At 37.7% G+C, this 22316-nt stretch overlaps 1 long non-coding RNA gene across 1 annotated transcript; it reads left to right on the top strand.

The window, feature by feature from the left end:
* The first annotated feature begins 2443 nt into the window (after positions 1-2443).
* On the top strand, positions 2444-15029 carry LOC117305816. The gene is made up of 4 exons (XR_004520733.1): positions 2444-2534; positions 4954-5016; positions 13606-13694; positions 14852-15029. It is a non-coding gene; the product is annotated as an uncharacterized LOC117305816 (long non-coding RNA).
* Positions 15030-22316: the final 7287 nt, after the last annotated feature.

Genomic DNA, 22316 nt, shown 5'->3' with positions numbered 1-22316 from the left:
GGAGACATGACATGCCAAACATATGCCTGCTTGTCGAGGTAGCCATGGCCATTGGAGTGAGCAACAGCACTGTTGAGTGTGGGTTCAGCATCCTGACATCGATGCTGTCTGATCGAAGGCTCTCCCTCAACCATAACACCATGGAGGATCTTCTTCTTATCAAGGCCAATCATCATTCCTGGGAGGAGCTCGAGCGTGACGAGATACTTGAGGGTGCTCTCAAAGTCTTCATGTCCAAGAGTCACAAACGAGTTACTGATGATGGTCCTGGTCCAAAGAAGATAAAACTCTCAGAAGACAACCACTCCCAGCAAATCTCAGACAGCGAATCATGTAGCAGCTCCGACAGTGACAGCGGTGGGTCTGAGCCTGAGGATGAAGCTGGGTCTGAGCCTAAGGATGAAGCTGGGTCAGAATCAGCAACTAACCCTGATGACACTTCAGATGACTCATCTTTTTGATTTTTCCAAACATAAATAAGACACAAGAAAGTAGACAGCAAAACCTTTAACAATATCAAAGCAACAAACACCAAAACAATTCAGTTGTAAACAAACTCATTATTCTTTCATCTACAGTGAAGTGAACGATTTCCCTTGTATAGCTTAGCAAGTGCTACACGAAATGTATCAGTTGCTACTCAAAATTCATCATTTGCTACTCAATATTATTAGCTACTCATTATTCAATGTGCAAAAAACTTGTTCAGTCTATACATTTTGCTATGCAAAAATGCAGGACGAAATTGTCCGTGATCAACTATGCCACTGATCCATTTAGCCTCACCCATTTCTCAATGACCAATCACAGCCGTGGAACCTGATCACCATAAGTACAAATATCACCAAATGCCACCGCTCAAATGGTGATCAGGTTTCGCGGTTGTGATTGGTCAATGAGACAGTCAGACACATTAAAATGTGGCTGTGTGTCACTGTTTGTCTCTGGATTATGGATGTTAATTTCGCACTGAAATGGTATGGAGTGGGATTGCAAAAAAGTTATTTCATGATTAAAGTAAACTCATTAAATTGAGTAAGAAAAAGTTAAACAACTGGTGAACTTTGTGTCCATTTTCTTGAATACGTGTTCATTAAACTTGGGTTTTGTTAGCGAGAGCAAAACGCTCTCCTTAATTCATTTTCTTGAATTAAGGAGAGCGATTTACAGCTCTCCTCGGATTTATTAAAATGAAGGCCTGAACTGTCAAGTAATGTTCTGAAAACAAACTATACAATTGTTTGTGGCAAGCAAAGGAAGTACATGTATGTGCGCCATGAAGCTGGGGCAGATGTAATGGTTTATAGAAACCACAAGTGCATTTCAATCAAGAGGAAAAACCTGATTTTTTACTGAGAACAGAGCAGTTTGCAATGGTGAAAGAAAAACAAGATGATGGTTTTGGGGGTTTGTGATATCACAAGGAACTGGCATGGAAAGTTTGTTCACCTGACGGTCAATGCTATTCAACATTGTATTTATCATGAAAGATACATAGGCAACTATACACCAATTCAGGCGCGCACCGGGCGCGCAAGTGTTGAGCACTGCGGCCATTGCTGCGGTGTAAATGTGCCTAGTTTTGTGCACAGAGATATAAGGAAATTATGTTTCTTTTCTCTTTTTATGGAAATTTAATGTCTTTCTCGACAATCTATGCGATTTCTCTGACATGGCTGCACTATATGACGATTTACGACATTCTTGCCATTTTTTTTTTTTTTTATTAAGCACAAAGGAAAATACTGAAATTCTGACAAAAATCTCATTTTAGTGACTATTTCATGCAGTTTTCAAGTCTTTTCCCCCTGATTCACCTAAAAAAAGCACCATTTTCAAGATTATTCGGTTTCTATTTAGTTGCAAATTTTGTAGTCAGTGATCTTCATTAGTATATCATAATGTCATATTAAGGAAAATGTGTTAGTCGTTGAGGAAAACATTTTATGTCCATAAAGAGTGAAAAGGAACATGATTTCCTCATGTCTTTGTGCACAAAACTGCGCGCCTGAACTGGTGTATAGGATCCCTACACTGTAAAAAATAGTTAGTCAATCTTGCTTATAAATTGGTCAAAATGACTAAGTTTGCCTAGTCCTGTGTCTCTGACTAATGTAATGTTAGCCTGACTAATCTTATATTTGCTGTGACTAATCACTATAAGTCAGAAATTTAACCCGTGACTAGAATTTTGTTTGGACTAAAACGATTTAGTCAAAATGTCGGGTTTTGACTAATTTTGACTGGTATGAAGCTACGGTGCTTTGACTAAGTAAGATTGGTCATGTTCCCGCCTTCCCAACATTTTAGATGTGGGAAAAATATAAATTGCCCGCGAATTAGCAGGATGCTGGTACCCGGCGGCAACGTCAATGTATAGTTAGTGTGTAACTTGGGTTTTTAGCTTGTACCCGTTAACTTGCAAACTGCAGCATGCAGGGCGTACATGATACTCTCCCGTTCGGCGTGTGTGATACATACACTTCACAGGGCAAGGAGGCTCAATCCAGGCTCCGACCAGTTTCAGAAATAAGGTGAGAATATTGGTTTTCCCGTTACATTTTTAAAACCGTAACATACTTAGCCAGAGGGAGACCGTTACATTGACGTTAGTCTACAATCATATTGTGGAAAAGCTTTTAGTGTTTTTGGCCACAGAACTCTAGGTGCATAGGCCAGCACTTAACGGCGGCTAGGCCTTGCATTACGTGTCAAAATGGAGCATGCAGGCGAAGTTTATCAGGTAGATTCAAGTTTAAAATCTCTGATTTTCACCCTATAATTAATATTGCCAGACTGAGAATTTAATGTAGAACACTTTATTGTAAAGTTTGTATATTTTCAAGATATAGCGACTGTAAAAGGACGAAACAAAAAAGCTTGTTTAGCATGTTGTTGTTTTTCCAGTGGGGCTACGGGCGTGTGTATAGTGTACGTGTGTGTACACAAACGATGGGCCTAATCATTGTAGTTTGTATGCAATGCATGCCCTTGCTTTAGGCTTTACTGCACGACACATGATGTGCAAGGCCTAGTCGGTTAATGTTTAAATCAACCCATGCTATATTATAATATTATGGGGATGGTCAAAGCTTATTATTTATTGGCCATCATAAAGTGCGGTCCTAAATGTCTTCCAATCAGCAAGGACTTTACATTTAAAAATAAGTTCATATTCATAACTAACTTGAATTTGAAAACATGGGCATTAAAGTTTCCATGTAACAAACGTAGGCCTAACGACAAGTAACAAGTAATAACGGTAGCATGTCCGGAAAATCAAGTGTACCAAGCGATGGAATGTAGTTATCGCAACTCTATAGTCCATCAGCCCCAAATTTTGGACTATCAAGTTAAGACTTATAATGTAGCAACTAACGAGGACAAGGTATAATTCTTTAAATGTTTACTGAAGCACAAAGTATTGATACTTTTATGTTGCACCTCATAATTTTTTTAATGATTTAGTTGTAAAAAATCATTTTATACATTCCATTGTACACATGATTTATTTCCTTTAAAAAATAAGGCTTCAGGAATGCCAACAAAAATAGGTCACTTGCTGACAATGGCTGGATTCTCAATGTGACATCATCTTACATGTTTCCTGAGCTATTCCAGAAAACAATTGTTCTGAAATGGGGTCTGTCAAATGAATGACAAATATGTGTTTTTTCTTTTAACAAACTCACTCAATTCTGTTCAATGAATGTGAGGTCATGTTGAGAATCTAGCCATGTCAAAGAGTGACCTATTTAGGAGTTCATGAAGACAATTATTTTTAAAGGAAATAAATCATTTAAAATTACACAGGGATGCACAAGACTTTTTTCCAACTTAATCATTTAAAAACAATATAAGGTGCAATATCAAAGCATCATACTTTGTATTTCAGTAAACCTTTAAATATATGTAATAATTGCATCATGGGAAATGAGTAAAACAAATGTCTTGCCCTACACCGATGTGATAAGCACTGTATACTCAGGAGCTTTCAAGTCCTGGGGAAAAAGTTCCACAGGCAACTCAGGTGGGTTTCGAACCCACGACTTAACCACTAGACCACTGAGCAAGGCGGATCCAGTATTATTTGCAGTGGGTACCGGGCTTGGTGGTCTAGACATCTGCTGTAGTCACGCAGGAGTCATAGGTTCGAATCCTGACAAGGGCCCAATTTCATAAAGCTGTTTACCGGTAAGCACATTTTTGTGCTTACTGTTGCAGAAAAATGTGCTCAAGCATACATATGTAAACGTATTTCATTCACCATGATTTCTCAAGTTAGCAGAAAATTTCGCAGCGCGCATGCACGTTCACCATGGATTTGCATTGTTACGTCACTCATGTGCTAACAGCGGGTTAGCCAGCATTTACCCTTGCTTACGATAAACAGCTTTATGAAATAGAAATTCTGCTGAGGGAACTGCTGCTTACATCTTTTATGAAATTGGGACCATGTTGCCTGTGGAATTTTTTATCCGCAAGACTCGAAAGCACTGAATATATATACAGTGCTTATCACATCGGTGTAGGGCAAAACAAAATTTTAAGGCATCATCTATACTCACACCACACTGAATATTTGTTCCTTTTTAGCACAATTATAAGCCACAGACTTCACAGAACTTGGAGAGAAAATATTTTGACAACCATCTCCACTGAGTGGGGATTGTTTTATGCAAAAAATAATAACCATCAGAACTGTGAGCTCTTTTGTTTTGTTTACAGCTTAGCTTGCTTAATTGTATGTTCTGATTGGTTGCCATTCAAGTTCTAAATATAAAACAGCACCTGTAACTCAAATGCGGGACAATACATCTTTCAAACATTGTCTTTTTAAAATCCATCCTGTCTGCATTTAAATAGATAAGATGTTTCATTTAAGATTTTCTGTTATTTTGAATACTTTTATTTAATAGTAAAGTTGTAGGTTTTGCTATATTTCCGTTGTAGTCTGAGCAGCTTTGTCCTGTGAGAAACCCATTTCATCATCAGCAGCATGTCTTGGAAGGCAAGGTTAGTTTCTAATTTTTGTTATTCTCTAAACCGCCAAGATTTGAATTTGGCTTATGGGTCATTCCATGTCAGTTCAACAGGCTTTTGGACCTGACCTTCACGGATCGACACAAAATTTGGTGTGCTGATTTGACTTACTGAGAAACCCCCAGAACTGAATTTTTATGTCATTCAGATAATTACTTTTTGAGATACAGGTTAACAAACTTTTGACTAATTAGCTTGACCCTCTATGTTTGGACAACCATATCTCCAAAAGTAAAGCACCCACATAACACTTTCCACTATTTTAAAGCTCTTGACGGAGAAAAAAATTCCACTTAGCATTTAACAAAATTACGCACAATTTTTTTGGGGGTGGGGGGGGGGCATGTGGGGGCAAAGATTTTACTTTTGGGGCCCAAGAAGTGCAAGCCATTTAATATGTTACTTGATTTACACATTTTAAAAAAACATTTTTTATGATTTCAATTAGGGTTGGGGGGGGAGGAGGAGGGGGTGGAGGCCGCCCTGCCCCCACCCCTTCTAGTTATGCCACTGCACATGAGTCATGTCATGGGACATGTTTTTAAAGTTACAGTACTAACTATTATAGGCCTACTGTATACACGTGTACATGATGTACGTGTACATGATGTACGTGTACATGATGTACGTGTACATGATGTACGTGTACATGATGTACATGTACAGCTGTATACATGTATGTACACCTGCATATGTACATTCATTTAAAGTTTTTAACCTTTATAGCCTGTGTTCATATTATCATAACTCCAAAACTGTAAGAGTGCCCATCCTAAATTTTTCTAAAAATGTTGCTTATATCATGAGCTAACAATGAAAAAATTACGCATTTTGAAAAATATACATTTTCGCAAATCAAGGGCAAATGTCACATTTGTGCGTAATTTTGTTGTGCTACGTGGAATTTTTTCTCCTTATTTTATTAAATGAAGGCCATGTCAAGAGCTTTAAAAAAGTGGAAAATTTATTTATGTGGGTGCTTTACTTTTGGAGATATGGTTGTCCAAACATAGAGGGTCAAGCTAATTAGTCAAAGTTTGTTAAGCTGTATCTCAAAAAGTAATTATCTGAATGACATAAAATGTCTGTTCTGGTGGTTTCTCAATAAGTCCATTCAGCACACCAAGTAACGTTTCAATCTGTGTTGGTCAAGTCCAAAAGCGTGTTGAATTGACACGGAATGACCTATTGTCATGTTTTGATAACCATCTCTAAAAATAAAACACCTAGGGGCCTACAGTGATAATTTTTACACCAGTTTAAAGCTCTTAATATGTCCCAGATTTCATAAAAACTAAATCAACATTATATTATGTACCACAAAAACATTAATTACGCAAAAAAATTACATTTGACCTTGATTAGCAAGGCCATTTTTTTTATATGTATAATTTTTATCTCAATGTTAGCTTAAGATGTACATTAGCAATATTTCTAGAAAAGGTTGGGATGGGCACGCGCACAGTTTGAATTATGATTATTTGAACAATGGCGGTTAAGGATGAAAACTTAAAAAGTATGTACATATGCGTGTGCTTATTATGTGCATGTATAATAATGTACATGTGTAAAAATATTACCTTTGACCTTGATTAGCAAAATGCATTTTTCAAAAGGCATAATTTTTATCTCATTGTTAACAATATTTCTAGAAAAAAACTGAACAATATGTCAAACTGAACAATATGTCAAAAAATTATGACATACAATTTTAATTATCAATTTTTTTTTCAAAGTCCTTTAAAAGCATTTTATTTGAACTTTGAATAGTTAATTGTTGGAATTTAAAAACGATGGCGTCCAGATTATAGGCCATTCTCATTTTTGTTTTTTGTTTTTTTTAATTTCATTTCACATTTCATTTTCATGTTACAGGTCAGTCTCCATCAAACAACATTAACAATCGGACACCATCTTCAATCTTTCTCAATCAACACAGTCACCTTTCTAATTTGACGGTCTCCTCTAAGACTACTAAAACAGTGTAGTTAAAAATTAAACTTAAAGGGGGTGGGGATAATGCAATGTTTTGAGGGCTCAATTTGTCCTCAGCTGTATTTTTATCTTGCTTGCCAATCATAAGCAAGCAGCAACACTGACAAAGATTTAATTAAAAATGAAAAGCGAATTGGTTTTTGCTACAAGAAAACTCAGACAAAGGAAGATTTTATATGCAGTCAATGTGAATATAGATCACAAAATTTACTGAGACTGTTGAATCACTACAGGTACATTCACAATGGTCCAAGGTCACTTATAACATGTGGTTTACAAGGTTGTCAGAGGGTTTTCCGCAGTGTTAGATCATTCCAGCTTCATGTGAAGAAAATGCACTCTGCATTTTGGGGCAGGTATGAAAGACTGGCACCAGAAAATGGTTTCGAGGGGCAAGGAATGAATGAGGAAGATGGTGTACTATCAGAAGCCAGTAGCGATGAAGAGGTAGAGGAAGGATTTTGCCAAATGAAGAAGCACAAAATCCTGTAGATACTGATCGAGTAGCTTCCAGTTTTATATTAGGCTTGCGAGAGCAGTTTAAAGTATGTGATCAAATATGCAGTCATGTTGCAGATGAAGTAGAAAACATAATTGAACAAGCAAGGGAGCAACTGCACAAGAGAGCTCAAGATGTGCTTCCTCAAGTGAGAGCTGAAGAATTACAAGAAATTTTCAGCCAATCAGACATGGAAGAGTCTTTTAATTTGTTCAGGAAAACCAACCAACTTAACACCTTTGTTAAGAATAATTTTGACTTTGTTGAGCCTGTTGAGTATGTTTTGGGAAGACAAAATGGTAAGGTGAAGTCTATGCAGTATGTCAGTGTTTTGGAGACTCTGAAATCCCTTTTAAACAAAGATGACATCTTTGCTGAAGTGGTAAATGGACATCAAAGTGAGGGTTTATCAAAGATTTTTGCGATGGTTCCTTCTACAAAGACAACAAGTTGTTCTCACAGAATCATTCAACTATTGAAGTCCAATTATATTATGATGACTTCACAGTTGCTAATCCTATAGGAAATAAAGTAAAACAGCTGAAATTCTCGGCTTTCTACTTTTGTCTTGGTAATCTTCCCCCAGAATTTCGCTCCAAGCTTTGCTCTATTCAACTTGTTATACTTTGTCCATCAGAAGTATTGGTAGAATACGGAATACTACAGGTACTGGCCCCTTTCATACAAGATATGAAACAATTGGAATCTGTTGGATTAAATGTTGAAAAGGATGGCATGATGTACAACTTCAAGGGATCTCTTTCGATGGTTGTGGCGGACAACTTGGCTGCACATGGAATCGGAGGCTTCCAAGAGAGTTTCAACACAGATCGTATGTGTAGATACTGCATGATCACAAAACACACTTTGAAAGACCATTTCCGTGACACAGATCTCGTTCTTAGAACAAAGGATTCATACAACCAACAATCAGATTTAGCGATTCAAATGCCAGCTGTAGCACATGTGTATGGAATCAAGAGAGTAAGTCCACTTCACCAACTGGACAATTTTCATGTTGTACATGGATTACCACCAGATATTGCTCATGACTTCTTTGAGGGTATAGTGCCAGATGTTATGAAATGTCATTCGTCATTGTGTCGGACAAGAATACTTTACACTGAATTTCTAAATGACCAAGTGAAACTTTCCGTACAGAGGTACCGACAAAACAAACAAACCATCCAAAATGGCATCCCAACTAGGAAAATTCAAAGTGAAGCAAAAGGCTGTACAAGCATGGTGTTTCCTTCGCCTTTTACCACTTATGGTAGGTCATAGAGTTCCAGAAGATGATAGTGTGTGGTCAGTGTTACTTCTTCTTGGGGATGTAGTGCAAGTCTGTACTTCATATCAAAGAGATGTCCCGCTAACTGAATTCCTTGCAGACCTGATTGCAATGTTCCTACAGAGTTACTTCATCGAGTTTCCAGATAATTCAATGAAGCCAAAGTTCCATTACATAGTTCACTATCCAAAGTTGCTATTGAAGTTTGGACCACTCGTAAATTGCTGGACATTGAGGTATGAGGGGAAACACTTGTACTTCAAGGAACTCGCCAACCGGTCAAAAAACAGACGAAACATGAGTAAGACGCTTGCAATGAGGCATGAGTACTACCAGGCCTGGATGAGAACAAAGAAAACATTTCTCATGCAAGATATGGTTGATCACACCTGTGGTCATGTTGTTCCAATGAGGATTTTGTTGAAATCCATACAAAACATTCTGCAACCACTAGTCAATGGGGAGTCAGTGTACACTGCGAAGAAAGTGTTGTGTGCTGGTACCTGGTATTGCAATGGTCTCGCAGTTGCTGTAGGATTTAGTCAAGATGGACTAGTGGAGTTTGGTGTTATAGAGATGTGTTGCTTGATTGATGGCAAAGTGTATCTTGTAACCCAAAACACTAGGGACAGTGAATATATACGTCACATCTCTGGCTATGTACTAACATTTACTGATGAGTTCTCTGTCCTGGAAGTATCTCAACTTGTAGATCATTATCCTTTAGGGGTCTATCATAGTAACATGGGTGAGGTTGTTGTACTACGTCATCACATACATGTAGTGTCCCCATAGTGTAATCATTAAAAATAAATTTCAGTTGTGCATGTATTGCTTTGTTAAAGAACACACATAGGTTTCCAGCAGACAGCAAAATGATAGTTCTTTGTCAGTGCCCAGCTGCTTTAAACTCAGTTTTGGTACATTTAAAAAAAAGGAGGCAAATACAAAAAAATCTGAATAAAACAAATGGAGATTCCGAATGATTTCTTTTATTTTTCTTTTTAAATAGATACTTGTTTATTTATGGAGAAAAAAATAGAAGGGTTAACTTTGACCTGAACAGTGGGGAGATAGTGAAAGTTGAAGACATTAAGAAAAAGGCATGTGAACTATTTGGACTAAGTGCCTGCCAAACACAGCTTTGGGACCGTGATTTTGAAGATTGGGTTGATGCTGATGACCATGAGGAGGTGGAAAACAACTCAAAAGTCCAGATCAAGGACACCATCGGGTAAGAACAATTTGTTAAAACTACTTTTTTCACTTATTGAACCCAAAGACAAGTTATACAAGATTACCGTGTAAAAAAAATGATTTTTTTAACAAGAGCCAATGATGCATTTACCTGGGAACTAACGGTTCTTAAAAAGTTTGAATTCACCAACTTGAGCAATTACAGTCTGTTTGCTAACAACTTTCAGACCTTTCAGTCTGAATTAAGCCAAAGACAAGGCAACAACTTTTCAAGACCCATGACACTTGATTTTTATTGTAAAGGTCATTGCTAGACTGAACACGGGATGAGATCTTTAAAAAAATGCTTTTGAAGTTCATGGTATTCTTATATGCTCATTCCCCCCCATAAAGCAGTTTAATAAACACATTGAGACTGACATTAAAAAAGTAAACTTTCTGTTAAAAAATATCACAATGTATTTTTATTCCTTTGTTCGCACTACTTTTGATAGCCCTGAAGAAGCCTCTGATGTTGCATGTGCAACTTTCATTCAGACTGCATCAACTACACGGATACTATCTAGCAACTGGTTGAAGGGGTACAACCTACCAGATTTTCCTCCTGCCATATGTCAAAAGCTGGAAACGGGCCAAGTGCTGAAGGAAGGGGAGAGGTCAGCTATGTTAGATGCTATTTACAGTAGCATAACAAAGCACACATAGTAAGTATAATAATAATAATAATAATAATAATAATAATAACAGGCATTTATGTAGGCACTTTTAAGCATTGTATCAAAGTGCCTACAACATTACTACCCCCTCTTCATGGGGCCTTAAGCATTCCTGAAACCATCTCAACTCCTTTAGTATGCAGCCCCACTACGACAGCCATTTCGGCGCACACGTACTTATCATTCACATCAACGATCTCTGTACCCATTTACTCCTGGTTGAAGCAATTAAAGTTAAGTGTCTTGCTCAAGGACACAAGTGTCATAACCAGGACTCGAACCCACACTCTGGTGACTCGGCCGGCCATCAGAACTTGAGTTCAAAGTATAAGGTTGATCATGCTTAATGTTTTGTTAAATCATTTGAGTACTTTCTCAACTTTGCAGAGGAATCAGTCAGGAAATTTAAATGATTCAACACCTACAATAATGCAGCACATACACCTACAAAGTGTAGTTTGGCTATACTGGGATTTGGTACATTGTGGTGTCAGGTGACCACCCCACCCCCCGAAAAAAAAAAAAAAAAATGTTTTACCAAAGTGCATTTAGATTATACCTCAAGAGCATCATCTCATTGTGTGCAAAAAAAAAGCTATTCTATAGTATTCTTAACATTGAGGGTGAAGGGAGATCAAATGCTCCCTCCTCATCTCAATCATGAGAAGACCAGTGTTCATAGAAATAGCAAAATGCTCTGGACTAAATACTGTGTCGGTTCGATAGGTATTAACATATAATATTGATACATGACTAATATAGATATCACACAAATAAACTGGTTAAACAAATTCTGTTGCTTTTCATCCCATGTATGGTGGAAAATGGGCTAGTGGCCTGGACTTTTACTTTCATCTTGTAATTTTTTCTCTCAACCAGCTATCCTACGTCTGAGCAGTACAACAAGATAACACATCTTCTTTTGGAGAAAATGCCTCATTTGGCCCGTCAGCCTATCATGACTTTAGACAATGCCCAAGTAAGTATAAGTTGATAAGTTAGATTTTTGTTTGTGACAAACGGTAAAGTAAAAATTTTTAAATTTAAGTAATTTTGCATAGGGGATAATGAATACAAATTTTCACTATTTTTTTAGTATTAATTTATATAATACTGTTGTGTATAAAATGGATTTCAGAGTCTCTGGAAATACAGGTTGCAGTATAAATTTGCCAATTCCCGCAAGCGTGATGACCAAAACATACCATCAGTCCTGCTGCACAAGAGGAAGTCAACATCAGACAACTACTCAACCATATCCAAGAAGCAGTCTCCTCCACAGTGGGGCGTGACTAACTACAAGCCGTTACGCCCAAGTTCAGAAGATGACGCCTCGATCAATGCCCACATAACATGGATGAAGCAAGAAACAAAAAAAAAGAAACCCAACCATGAGCGTGTCCAGTTGGCAATGTGTGCAACATTAGCGGATCGTCGACAACTCATTACTGGAGGCAAAGCAACCATTAAGGAGATCCAAGAAGTTTATCCATGGCTGTTCGATGAAGAAGAGGTATGCCATTACATTATTTCTGTTATTACATTAATGGACATGAATCTCATAAACACATCAACGTAGCCAAACTTTGTTTCACCAGCCTGCTTTGCCCTCTCTGTGTGCACGACGATCATTATTCATGATTATATTTGTTTTGGTGGCCATTGTAAACTTAAATGCTTGTTTGGCAGGCATCTCGTCTTTTTTATTTTATTTTTATTTTTAAGAAGCCCTTATTCACCTCTATCAAGATGATCAAGTTTGTTTTTAAACTTGGCAACATACATTTCAAGTGTACAGGTGACTCTTAACTTTAAGAGAAGAAGGAAACTAACCGACTTCTACTTCATTGACTTTTACTTTTCATTGAAAAAATCTCATTTGTTTAATTGGTCGAGACTTAGTATGAATGACACCTAGTTAGAGCTAACACATATGGCAAAAGTGGTTTGTGTGAGGTGTACCAAAAATAGTCCAAAGAAAGAGTTAGTTAGTTCACCCGTTAGGATTTGAGCAGGTGGTAGGGTGAAAGGTCACACTACCCCCAATAAAAAACCTGTAGTACATGTTTTGGTAAATTCAAATTTATTTATTACAACTTTTGATATCAAATACACAGGCGCAAACAAGAAGAATCACAAACACTTTGCAAATACTTGAGGGCATGCAAAAAAAAAAGGCCATTGCCATCCTAACACATGCAGATATACAGGTCAAGTAATTCATAACTTTATTGACACCGACAGATACTGGTAGAATTCAATCGTCTGCGATCTGGAGAAGAGACCATCAATCAGCTCTTTGATGCAGGTATGATGAAGTATGGCAATGCAGTCAACAGGCTTGTCAGTGGTGTCAAAAATCCAGCAGCATGTTTCAAGCAGGCCTTGGACATTATTAGTCACCAACGGAATGAAAAGAGTCGTACAGGTGTGTAACCTACAACCACATGTGACCCTCAGTCCTAAAGCCTCATACCTTTATGAAGCTGCGTGTTGTGTAATGGAGCGTAGAACTGCATATTCATTTGTACAGAGCATGTTAATGACTGGCACTTTTTGTCATGGTGTGAAAACAATTTCAAGTGACCCATGGGGATGCCATTCAGCTACAAATGAAACTGAAGGAAAATGCAGTTTAGCACCCACCCCCAATCCATGCGCTGTGTATTCGTTTCATTTATATACAGAGCCAGTTGTCAACTGGACCTCCTGTAATTAGCATAGGAAAACTGTTTCTTATATTGCAGGGTTTTATAACAGTCATGTGACAAGGTGATGAAGGACCAAGCCAGAGACGAGGAAGTCCTTTAACATTCTAGAATAACATTCTTTAAAATAAGTATGTTTTTCTGCATTTTTTACAGAAGCTATCAGTATTGCTGCCATCCTTGGCATCCCATGTACACTAAAAGAAAAAATCTGCAATATGTTGATTCTGGGTGATGAAGATGGGGTAAGTAAAGGGTTGCTCACACTGCAGCCGTAACAAGAAACAATAACACTCAAAAGAACATGGTCTATTGGTTGAATAAGCATGCGCATATTCCACACAGTATAATTAACCAGTAGACTTAAACAATTGAGTGCCTCTCTGTTTCTTGTTTTGTGATGCATCTCTGCTTTTTAAATAAGGGAATAAAAGAGTGGTAGTGAGGTCTTAAATGACCCTTTAAGACTGGCAGGGTCATGTCCATGCAATAAAGGGCCAAGTTTGAATGGGCATGGTTTATGTCAGCATTGCGTCATTAAGGTAGGCGTGTGGCTATGAGTGCTTAACACGCGTTAGCCAACCGGTCTTAAACAAGTCCAGCTCAGACATAAAAACACCCCCATGTGACATGCTCTCCATTGGGAATAGCGAAACTGTCTGGGATATTTATGAATGAATGATCAAATCCAAAACTCTTAATTGACTTACTCATGACTTGAATTATAACTTGTATTAATTTGTCACATGTTGGGTTGAATTAACACTCAACTTCATGGACTTAACTTGGACTCAACTCAAACGCAAGACAAAGACTTGAACTCAAGAAAAGAAAGACATTGATAATTTTTGAATGACTGATATACAAACTCTCAAATTCACCTTCGGTTACAATTCACTTTTGGCTGAACAAACAAAAGTGAAGAATACATTATTTGGACCTTGGACCACCATTTATCCTACACTATGCATGAGGCAGTCTCATTTTATATACTCATAAACTGATGAGGGTTTTGAAATTGCATCTGCAACATACCAATGGCCAATTTGTGTTGTTTTGAATTAATAAACTCCTCAGAGAGAGTATATGCACTGTGATTGGTCGAAGAGTGGTCACGTTGGGGTGTATTAAAATGTGATGTAAAGACAAGTTCTGTGGAACAAGTAAAAATTCACAGTAAAGGTATTAATTCATGGGAACAACAGTGTGAGGACCTGGTCTTCACTGGGTAGTAATGACCATGGCCGCTGTTAATGAAAATCGCTTTTGGCTTGGTCCATTAACAACAGCCAGCCACCAACCCGGTCATTACCACACAGTGAAGACCAGGTCCTCACACTGTTATTCCCTAATTAACACACTGTTATTCCCTAATTAAAAGTATTTATTTTTTCATATACAGGGGACAGCTTGGCCTGTCATTGAGGGTAATGACAACAGACTTGAGGACTGCACTTCATTTGACGTGATCATTGATGGGTTGGCTGTCAGCAGCTCCACTTGTCTCCTGACATCGGTGAAAGTGTATTTAGCCAGCTTTTATGTTTTCAATTTGGCTTATCCCACATGCCTCAGGAAAACTTTGTTTTTTTTCTAGAAAATTGTCCTGAACATCCAAGACAATATTCCTCTCGACCGCAGTGTTATATCTTGCCTGGACAAACTGAATAGGTACATTTGACTGTGACCATTTTTCTTGGTTAAAGCAATGTGTTACTAACATAAACCAAGTAACTGCATTTGACTCAGTAGTTCCTCTTGATCAAAGCATTGTGTCTTACTAGATAAACAAGTTACATGTACATATACTGCATTTGACTCAGTATGTTCCCCTCGATCAGATCATTGTGTGTTTATACTAAAGTAAACCAAGTTAAGCTGCATTTGACTCATCAGTATTTTTCCTCTTGATAAACGCATTATGTCTTACTATGAACAAGTTTTACTGCATTTGACTTAGTATGTTCCTCTCAAAGTATTGTGTCTTACTAAAATAAACCAAGTTAAACTGCATTTCACTTAATTAGCATGTTCCTCTTGATCAAAGCATTATGTCTTGTTAAGATAAACTGAATATTCTTCTTAAAGGTACATTACAGGATTGATAAGGATCACTCAAATACTTTAATTGTTGAATTTCTGTTTGAAAGCTTAATGGTTATGAAGTTAGTACTAGGACTGTGAAATGTTTCCCCCTGAAATAAGGGCATATTCGAAAAAACTACCTGATAATCTAAAAACAAACAACATCTGATTTTGTTTGTTAACAACCCAAATTGACCATATGTGTACAAAATAACCATTGTTCATTGATTTCTCTATAACATTAATAACGATTTTGATACAAATCACAAGTTTGTTTTAAGATGTAATTGAATTGAATGCATCCAACCAAAAGCCAATCCTGTATCGTACCTTTACCCTAAGAATTAAATCTTACTTGTGACAATTCACTTCAAATAGTTTTGACAGGGTGCCTTTGGAATAGTGAATGGGCCTCTGGCAAAATATTGACTTGACAGTTGTTGTATTATTCCAGTGTTCGTTGGAAGTTTTCTTCTTAAATAGGGAGGGGGGGTAACCTGAAACATAGGAAAGTAAATAGTTTTCCTTGAATATTGTTGTGAACAGAGGCATTATATCCATGTTTTTACAACACGTGTGATTCAGGATGTCATTATCTCTTATAGCCATTTGATAATCTCAGTTTGAACATCATAATTCTTACATCATTGGGCATCATTTGTGTTAAGAAAAAATGCATTTTGAATAGACTGAAATGTTTGCATAAAGATGTAGGGATGTAAATTTAAATTAGTGTCAATGGAGCTTTTTCTCAAAAAGTAGCAGTTGTACCTGGCAACGGTGACCCCCAGTTAAAAACAATGATGTTCTTGATTATAACAACCCCAGATCTGCCAAATGTAATGTCATTTGGACAAAAATATAATGACAAATATGGAGAAAATATATACAGTCATAAACATTGGGCAAAAACCCTCTGTTGGTACTTTTTTTTTAAATGTCATCTTGTATATTTGAAGGAATTTTTAGCAGATAAATAAAATTGAAGGGAAACTGTAGGGGTTCAAGAACCCTCTTTTGAGAAAGTAAAGGGTAAATGAGTGTGCTAATTTTAAACAAGCAATTTTATCACATTATTTATTTATAAATTGTGTGGAGTTCAATGAACTTTGAGTCACCATTGTATTAGTTATGCCTTGTTGAGATTAAATTTGAATTAAAGAATTTTCAGAATGTATAAAGTTGTCGAAGTATACTTTCTAGTAAGATTTTAATTTATAATCCATCTTAAATTCTAAATGGTTTCTTTCATGGAAAACAGTTTAGAAAATGATTTTGTTTTTGGATGAACAATTTTCCATTTTTTGTTTGATGATGCAACAATACACAATGTCCAGGTACATCAAAAGAACGTGGGAAGACATTCCTGACTGATGCCAACTAGTCAAGATTTAAATTGTTGCTTTGACTAATGCCATTAGTCAAATCAACGAACGACCTAAAGTGAAGTACTGGACCAAGATTAAAAGTCGCTGGACTAATCTAAAAAGTCGCTGGACTAAGCCAAAATGTTGATGGATTAGTCGTATGAGACATCTTTTTAGTCAAGTCACTGGACTAATGTAAACTAGTCACATTTCTGACTAAATCCTTAGTCATGCTCAGACTTTTGACTACTTAAAATTAGTCGTGTCAGACATGACGCTGGACTATTTTTTTTTAGTCAAATTGACTAATTAATTTTTAGAGTGTATCGAAGCGTTTCGGAGACCAAAAATGTTAGACCCCTATGGCTAGGGCTCACGGGGAGTCTTATATAGTTTCTAACTGACCAGTAAATCATGTGTCAGGTTGTACGTTTACTTCCCCTCATAGTCATTACACAGTAATCTATCCAGCTGTGTTCAATAGATTACTGTGTATATGTGGGGAAGTCAACCTGATACATGATTTATTGGTCATCCTTAAATCAGCACACTGTGGAATACTCCTTGAATTAAACAACACTACACCCAGTCACTCAAGCCTTGGCTGTTTTCAGCAATATAGCACAGTGGCGTTTATGCCTGAACTTATTGATCCTGCCGAGTTACAAAGTAGAAGTAGAAGTAGAAACCTGATTTACTAATTACGATTACTACCATCAAACAACACTGATTAAACCAATAAAATAACTCATTATGACTCATAATGACTGCGACAGGTAGTTTTGTGTACTTACGAATAATTAGTTTGCTGTAATTGCTTGTTATTTCTATTTTTAAATTGTATTCACATACTTTACCATCCATTAGCTTCTGTTGAGGAAATGCAAGCCAAGAAGAACGCTTCCAGGGTCAGAGTACCAAAAGTGCTAGATACCAGTGTTGAGGAGAGCTCATCAGAAGATGAGCAAGTCACACGAAAAGAAACTGCCAAGGGACGTGTAAGTTGCATTTAATTATAAAACAAATTATGTAGTTTGTGAGCAACACCTTAGGCTTAACTGTGGTAACCATACTACCAACTACATTGAATGATTACATACAATACAAAAATGCCAAATTTTAGTTGCGATAATCAGAACCCTCCATCCCCCGATGGTTGCAGACTGGAGGGTTGCAAGACAATCCTATGTACTACTAGTAGCAAATCACTGATGTGATACTTTATTATTAGCCGTGTTCGCATTGGACTTATTTTGGGTAAACTAACCGATCAAATGGGCAACTTAACCATTTTAAGTCCATTGCGAGCAGCCCAGGAAGTTGTCCTCCCTTGTAACTTACCTGACCCGACTGGGTAGTTTAACCACTTCTGCCCGGTTAAATTGACCAGGTTAGTTTAACCGAGCCGAAAGGTCCAGTGCAAGCGAGATCTTGAACACGGCTTAAGACTGTTTTGTCAGACTTTTACCACATTTACCACTTTCAAAAATCATGACACACATTCTAAGAACTTTAGGATTTTATCTTTAATGTGTAATGAATCAATTTAGAACACTTAAACTAAAAACATCATCAATAAGATTTTAAGAAAACAAGTTAATAATAGAAATACATTGTTGTTTCACTTATAATCGGTTCCCTTGATTTAATTGCTAACCTTTCTGACGATATGCTTTCTAATTAAGTGGAATGCAGTATGCACCCACCCCTTATGTTATGCAAATGGTCATCAGGGTCGACATGACACTGCTTGCACAGAAAGCTTTTGGTTACCACCATTTATAATGTCAAGCTTTGTTTACATTTAATTTAAATTGTAGAAAGAGCAAAAACGGGACCAAATAGCTTCTAGGCAAAAGAGCTTAAAGTCCATAATATCGGAGAACATTGCCAAAAAGAAGGCGTCGCCCCTCTTCCCTTCAGAAGATCAGCCAATGACCACTTGTGAACACAGTGATTGTGTCTCGAAGTTGCAGAGATCAAAAAGAAAGCACAAGGAGGTACACGCCAAGAACAGCGAGCTGGAGCAGGAAAATAAGAAACTCAAGACATCAGTTCTTGAGTTGCAAAACTTAAATAAGACCTCCAACAACAGCTATTAAAGACTCTGAGTGAAAAAACACAAGGTAAGCTATGGGAAGATCAAAATCAAAAGTTTCTACATCTTTTGGGCAGCAGAATTAAAGGTACGGTGGACTATCCATGATGACTTGACTATAATTAGATTCATTTGAAACTATAGGATTGAAGCCGGAGGCATTTTACAATTAGTATAAAACCCATGAAATTTTTTGCTTGTTCTGTTTGGTCATTTATAAGAAATAACAAAATGCTTTCTCTGCCCTGAGCCCCTATAGGTAATTTTGGGCATTGTATTGAGAAACAAAATCAGCTCACTATCGCTGTGTTTTTGAAAGTACATGACATCAGAAATTCATTTTTTTTTAGTTACCATCTCTCAATTAAGTTCTGACATTCTGATTAATAAGGCCTTTTTTTTCAAGATGGCAAAAATCTTTACCACCTGATTTAATATGAAAAAGGTAAAGGTTTCACTCGATTCAATGTTTTCCCGATGTGGATTTATTATAAATTAAGGAGTTTTTTAACCACAACAGTCCCGTTCCACAAAGAGCTGACATGCTAAAATCCGTTGACTCGAAATATGAAGGAATTCTCATTGTCAACCATACCCAGAAGACAACAATGCAGTTTATTTTATGCTGGAAAAGTTCTGTACCCTGTTTGGCTGAAATATTGTTCAAGTCGTGTCTAAAAATCCACCAGCAAAACAACGATCCGAGGAGCTGGTTGTTTCGACTGAAGAGAGTGAAGCTAGTATCTCACAAGCCTCTAATTATGTTGAAGAGGATGGAATGGTAAGAAGTTTTTTGTTTTTAAGTGCATGTTTAAAAGAAAATTTAAAGGGAAGTCTACCCTTACTAAAGTCTTCGCTAATTCAAACTTAACATTAAATTACAGAATACAAAACATAGTACATATACCTGAGCAGGTAATTCAATGCACCACGATTTTGATGTCAAATTTTCTTAGAGTGAAGGAGACTGCCAGTTGTATACATGTAAATGTATAGTGCATATGTGTACATAAATTGTGGTTTTTACTCACAGATTTCAATTGGTGCTGGGATCAGCTTGACATCTATCCAGTGGGATGCACTGCAATGCCAGAAAAAGCATTCACTCTTCGTCAAAGGTCTGGCTGTGGCAGTTTGGGGGACTGGCAATTTGAAAGACAGGTCGGTTGAGGGAAAAGTGTGTCCCCGATACAAATCAACACGCGAAGCCAGGGCTCCCTTAAGTCCCCAGAAGGTCAAGGCTATGAAAGGTATGTGTATCCAATTTCACTGGTTTAGAGTTGAACACAAATTCATAAACAATTACTGCAGTTTCAGACAGACAAACCTAAAGATGAATTACCCGATCTTCTGAATGAGAAGATGGAAAGAAGAACAACAAAACGTATAGCCTTGATTCAAGTCTGTTGGCGTAGTGTACCCCGGCCCGGTGCGGCACGATTTAGCAACAACTGCAGTGCATACACTGTAAAAAGTGGCCGCACTTCATGCACTTGTAGGTGCATGGGAATTGGTACAAGCTGCACATGAAGTGTGCATGTAGTTGCATATTGACACCTGAGAAGCTTGATGCGATGTGAAATAGCTGAAGAGCAACACCTTATGTGCTTGATGAAGCAGTGATGTACCTGAAGTGATAGCTAATACAGATTTTGACTATACTTAAGGCACTTGAGGTACTTAGGATTAGCGTATGTGTGTCATTTCATACCTCACGTGTATTAAAACTCTCACCTCAGCCAACGGCCTTCAGCTGAGCAGCTTCTTGGCACACCTGAAGCACATCATGTATTTAACACACCAAAACGTGTACTACCTCAGGCGCCAAGGTAGCACCTGGTGCACTATGAATACCGCGCTTATTAAAATACACTACAAAGTGAAGTACCCCAGGCGACGAGGTAGCACCTGATGTACTATATGAATACCCTACTTACACAAATAGACAAGAAGTGAAGTACCTTAGGCGCCAAGGTAGCACCTGATGCACTATGAATACCGCGCTTATATAAAATACATAAATAATTGAAGTACCTCAGGCGCCAAGATAGCACCTCGTGCACTATAAACACCGCACTTGTAAAAATACACCAATAATTAAAGTGCCTTAGGCGCCAAGGTAGCACATGATGTACTATGAACACCGCGCTTATAAAAATACACCACAAGGTGAAGTACCTTAGGCAACAAGGTAGCACCTGATGCACTATGAATACCACGCTTATAAAAATACCACAAAGGGAAGTACCTCAGGCGACGGTAGCACATGATGCACTACGCCTAAAAAAACCACACACATCAGAATTGAAGTATTGCAGGTGCCAATTGGTAGCACCTGATTCACTATGAATACCTCGCTTATAAAACAACACAACCATAAAGTATTTCAGGTAACAAGGTATAGCACTGATGTATTATGAATAGGCCTACCTCGATTATAAAGAAGTGAAGTAGGCCTATACCTTGGGTACCAATATAAGTACCTGATGTAGCCTACTATGGTTGCATCAGGTGGCAAGGATAGCACCTGATGTATTGAGTCATGGGAGTATAAAAAGGATTTGTGTGTGCATGGGCGGGCCGGGCAAGGGGATCAGGGCTGGTGGTCATGATTCCTTCACGAACTTCATGCCGTCAGAAATCTAGAGCCCGCGTATACCAATATCACAATGTCGGCTGAAGCACCTGAAGCAATATCCCGCCCTTTTTGATCACATGACAGGGTCTTACAATGTTGGCTGAAGCACCTGAAGCAATATCCCGCCCTTTTTGATCACATGACAGGGTCTTACAATGTTGGCTGAAGCACCTGAAGCAATATCCCGCCCTTTTGATCACATGACAGGGTCTTACAATGTTGGCTGAAGCACCTGAAGCAATATCCCGCCCTTTTTGATCACATGACAGGGTCTTACAATGTTGGCTGAAGCACCTGAAGCAATATCCCGCCCTTTTTGATCACATGACAGGGTCTTACAATGTTGGCTGAAGCACCTGAAGCAATATCCCGCCCTTTTTGATTACCAGGGTCTTATTGGTGTATTAATTTTTACAAAGACGTTTACAATACTTTTATTTTACAATAACCAGTAGGCCTAAAATTCTATAAAATTATAGAACTACCATTTTGACTAGTGGATTATGTATAAAAATAAAGTAGTTTCTGCTGGCATGCATCACCATTTTTAAATAATGAACTATTTTAAAAACTTGATTATTTTCCTCCTGCGCGCGCACGGCACACTTCACTACGCGGCTGTGTCGACATGTCCTAACATGTAAACGCGTTACGCGAATGCTGCGTGTGTGTGTGGTGT

The sequence above is a fragment of the Asterias rubens genome, unplaced genomic scaffold (genome assembly GCF_902459465.1).
Source record: "Asterias rubens unplaced genomic scaffold, eAstRub1.3, whole genome shotgun sequence".
NCBI classification, from domain to species: Eukaryota; Metazoa; Echinodermata; class Asteroidea; order Forcipulatida; family Asteriidae; genus Asterias; species Asterias rubens.
This window is presented reverse-complemented; position numbering and strand designations above follow the sequence as displayed.